The 5,000-nt window shown below is 35.6% G+C and overlaps 1 protein-coding gene across 1 annotated transcript in view; it reads right to left on the minus strand.

The window, feature by feature from the left end:
* LOC133633441 (multiple PDZ domain protein-like) overlaps nucleotides 1-5,000 on the minus strand; it is a 149,092-nt gene that overhangs the window by 81,820 nt on the left and 62,272 nt on the right. The gene's annotated exons all lie outside the window — the stretch shown is intronic.

The following is a 5,000-nucleotide window of genomic DNA, read 5'->3' on the forward strand; positions in this document are numbered from 1 at the left end:
ATTGTAATTTCACTTGGCAAAATGATGACAAAAGTCACAATTTTACTCCAAAAATGTCACTATTTTACAAGAACAACCAAAAAAAATGGCAATATTGTGATAAAAGTCAGATTTTTATATGACAAATGTCACCATTTTGCATTCAAAAGTAATCATTTTACATAAAAAAAGTAATAATTTTACATAAAAAAGTAATCATTTTCCGAGAAAATATTGCAAGATTACAGAAACAGAAAAATATGAGAAATTGTTCCCAATTTTAAAATAAAAAAATTGACACATTGTGAGGATTTTTCTTTGATTTTGAATTTTTCGTTTGTAATTGTTTTTTAATCTTCATTATTTACTTCAAGTTATTACAGTGTGTCTCTATATACATATTTATTTATTTATTTTTAATTAATTGTGGCCAAATTTCTTACACACACTTGTTATTTCATATGTTGGCCAGAGGGGGAGCACTTCAAATTTTTACACACACTTGTTATTTCATATGTTGACAGTCAATTTCTTTTGGGAGCACCCTCATGTTGATAGATGTCACCACAAATGAGACATTGTCTACTAGATGCAATGTTATTGATTTATGTCATCACTTGTTCACGCCTCCTCATATGGAAGATACTTTTCCTTCTTCATGTCTCAAGAAGGCTAGAAATACAAGAACACACACACACACACACACACACACACACACACATATATTCTTGTATTTGCTACCTTCTGGAGAGCTGAGAAAAAAGCCTCACTCTTTAGGACCAGCCTTCCTAGATATATAAAGAAGTGTATTTACAACATTAATAATATATACATACTATGCAAATATAAAAAATCCTGTTGTGAAAAATGAGTTCACAAGAAAAAGGTCATAATTTCACAAGAAAAACTTAGAATGTTGGCAGTATTATAATAAAAGTTGGAATTTTACTCAAGGCAGGTTCAAATTTTACAAGAAAAACTGAACATTTGTGCAATAATATGATAAATGTTGGAATTTTACTCAATAACAGTCGCAATTTTACAAGAAAAGCTTAAAATGTTGGCAATTTTGAGAAGAGTCGTAATTCTACTCGACAAAAGTCACAATTTTATCATAAAAACAAACATTTTGGCAATGTTATAAAAAATAATTGTATTTTCACTCGGCAAAATGATGACAAAAGTCACAATTTTACTCTAAAAATGTCACTATTTTACAAGAACAACCAAAAAAAATGGCAATATTGTGATAAAAGTCAGATTTTTATATGACAAATGTCACCATTTTGCATTCAAAAGTAATCATTTTACATAAAAAAGTAATAATTTTACGAGAAAATATTGCAATATTACAGAAACAGAAAAAATATGAGAAATTGTTCCAATTTTAAAATAAAAAAATTGACACATTGTGAGGATTTTTCTTTGATTTTGAATTTTTCGTTTGTGATTGGTTTTTAATTTTCATTATTTACTTCAAGTTATTACAGTGTGTCTCTATATACATATTTATTTTTAATTCATTGTGGCCAAATTTCTTACACACACTTGTTATTTCATATGTTGGCCAGAGGGGGAGCACTTCAAATTTTTACACACACTTGTTATTTCATATGTTGACAGTCGATTTCTTTTGGGACCACCCTCATTTTGATAGATGTCACCACAGATGAGACATTGTCTACTAGATGCAATGTTATTCACTTGTTCACACCTCCTCATATGGAAGATACTTTTCCTTCTTCATGTCTCAAGAAGGCTAGAAATACAAGGACACACACACACACACACACACACTGTCTCATCCACCACACTATGGTCGTACAGAATTTGGAGCCGGTCAAAGAAATGACTGCTGATTAGTGATCAAATGAAGGTTTTATTGTGTTTGATTCCAATGACAATACAATCATAGTGCACGGGACAAAAGAGAGAAAACACAAGTCATAATGCTAGCAAACATTGTGAAACACTGCTGTCACACCATGCAGGAACTAATACAACTAAGTTATTTGAAACATATTTCTAATGAGCAAGGCAAGTTGCTAACTTCAAGTGAGAGTACACTAATCACACACACGTGTACTACAAAGAAGTACTGCATTGTACATATCACACTTTTATCAAGAAAACAAACACACATGGAAACAAAGTTCCCTCTAATGTGTGTGAGCAAGCATTGAGTGGAGCGACACTGTGGCCACGCCTGCAGCACACCTGACTAAAGAACAACGTACTGTTCTTCTTATTACGATCAAAAGACAGCAGTCATTTCCACGACATTATTTTCTAATAGAAGTGTTTTGGCCCACTTACAATGACAATAACATCAAACAGTAACCTTCACATGTTGCACAATGAGATGTAAGAATGGGATCATTCCTGTATTATATATATTTTATTAGTATTTATTTAATATAATAACAGCATTTCATGATTGATATTCATAAATGAAGATTCTTAATAAATGACAGTAGAACATGTGATTGGTAAATCATAGTGTAACCACCTGGAATGTGACACATTATGTGTGGTGTTGGAGTTGTCCCACTTTTTGTGTGTCCGTAAACGCATCACTGGCTTAGTGCCTTATGTGCATGCGTAGGTGCAAGTGAGAAAGAGCGAGCGGGTGCTGTTGACAAAGTTGCTTTTGGTCTGATTTGTACGGCAGAAAATGAGCCGTTTTGCTGGATAGAAAGTTTATTAACAACATTTTGGTCGTGTGTTTGAAAAGAGTTTTGCTCAGTAAAGTGATGATGGAAGTCATGTCAATAAACAAGATTTCCAAATACTCTGTGAGAAGTGGACCGGAAGCATTAACTCCACAGGTGTGCTATGCTGCCACCATCAAAGGGGAACAAGGTGATGACCAAAGAACCACAACAAAGTCCAGGCTATAAACCGCTACTTTTTTTCCCCTGCGGCTTATACAAAGGTGCGCCTTATATGGGGATTTTATTCCTTCCGGCTTATACAAAGGTGCGCCTTATATGTGGATTTTTTTCCCCTGCTGCTTGTACAAAGGTGCGCCTTATATGTGGATTTTTTTTCCCCTGCGTCTTATACTAATGTGCGACTTATGTGTGCTTTTTTTTTTTTTTTTTTTTGCGGCTTATACAAAGGTGCGACTTATGTTTGGATTTCCCCCCTGTGTCTTATACAAAGGTGCGACTTATATGTAGATTTGTTTCCCCTTGCGGCTTATACAAATGTGCGCCTTAGATGTGCATTTTTCCCCCCTGCAGCTTATAAAAAGGTGCGATTTATATGTGGATTTTTTTTCCCCTTGCGGCTTATACAAAGGTACGATTTATATGTGGATTTTTTTTTTCTGTGGCTTATAAAAAGGCGCAACTTATATGTGGATTTTTTTCCCCTGCATCATATACAAAAGGTGCGCCTTATATGTGGATTCCCCCTGCGTCTTATACAAAGGTGCGTCTTATATGTGGATTTTTTTTCCCTGCGGCTTATACAAAGGTGCACCTTATATGTGGATTTTTTTCCCCTGCGTCTTATACTAATGTGCGACTTATGTGTGCTTTTTTTTTTTTTTTTTTGGCTTATACAAAGGTGCGACTTATGTTTGGATTTCCCCCCTGTGTCTTATACAAAGGTGCGACTTATATGTAGATTTTTTTCCCCCTTGCGGCTTATACAAATGTGCGCCTTAGATGTGCATTTTTGCCCCCTGCAGCTTATAAAAAGGTGCGATTTATATGTGGATTTTTTTCCCCTTGCGGCTTATACAAAGGTACGATTTATATGTGGATTTTTTTTTTCTGCGGCTTATAAAAAGGCGCAACTTATATGTGGATTTTTTTCCCCTGCATCATATACAAAAGGTGCGCCTTATATGTAGAGTGTTTTCCCTTGCATCATATACAAAGGTGCGCCTTATATGTGGATTCCCCCTGCGTCTTATACAAAGGTGCGACTTATGTGTGGATTTTTTCCCCTGCATCTTATACAAAAGGTGCGACTTATGTGTGCATTTTTCTTCGCCAGCGACTACCTTATGGAGGGGATTAAACAAATGTACTAAAATGATCCACTTGGAGGAGCAAACTTATTTTCAAAGTACAAGGAAGAAGAATCCTGATATACATCTTGAACTTTATTAGAGAAGGATGAATGAGGACATCAATGACTTCTGTTTTGTTTGATCTGCCGTTTTACTGCCATCTTCCAGACACCATTTGGTAACAATTAAGGTATATAAATACATTTTCTGTGTGAATAACTCACGTCACAACATCTATATCTGCGTCTAATATATGGACACATATTTATTTTCTTCTACAATTTAGTGGGTGTGGCTTATATACCGGTACGCTCTATAGTTGGACGCTGTACTTACTGACCTGGAAGCACTTTTATTGTGTACATGGTGTAATGATAAGTGTGAGCAGTAGATGGCAGTCGCACATAAGAGATACGTGTGGACTGCAGGTTGACGCCGGTTCAATAACCGATGCTAGCAAGTACCCGTAAGCAAGCAACAAGAAAAAATGTAAATGTTCCATTGAGAATATAGAACATTACAAACAGCGCTCAAACATCTGTCAAAATGTTTTGGTACGACTTTGGTAAGCTACGAAGTCGCACCGCTTGATGGCTTGTCGGAGCATTACGACTACCATAGTCAGACGTACTGTGCTTCAACATATGGTTTTATTATGGTGTGTGTATAAGGACGCCAAAATGGCACCTATTAGGAGACATTATCTGGCGTTTTGTTTCGCAATATTATACAAAGCTAACTTTTCTTACCTTCTGGTACCTGCTGATGTGTTTTGGGGATCTGCATAAGTCCTGAAAATGTTCCTTTTTCTCTATCTTCTTGTTATGTGACATTCATCATTTCTAATATAACGTAGTGTAAAGTTCTTACTTATATCTGTCAGTAGATCCGCTATGGACGCGCTAAAAAGTAGCGGTACATCTAAGATGACGGGGAGAAGACGATGTCGAAGTGGAGGCACGTAAATAAGAGCGCTCACAAAAAAAGACGGTGTGTA

The sequence above is a fragment of the Entelurus aequoreus genome, linkage group LG18, assembly GCF_033978785.1.
Source record: "Entelurus aequoreus isolate RoL-2023_Sb linkage group LG18, RoL_Eaeq_v1.1, whole genome shotgun sequence".
Classification (NCBI taxonomy): Eukaryota; Metazoa; Chordata; class Actinopteri; order Syngnathiformes; family Syngnathidae; genus Entelurus; species Entelurus aequoreus.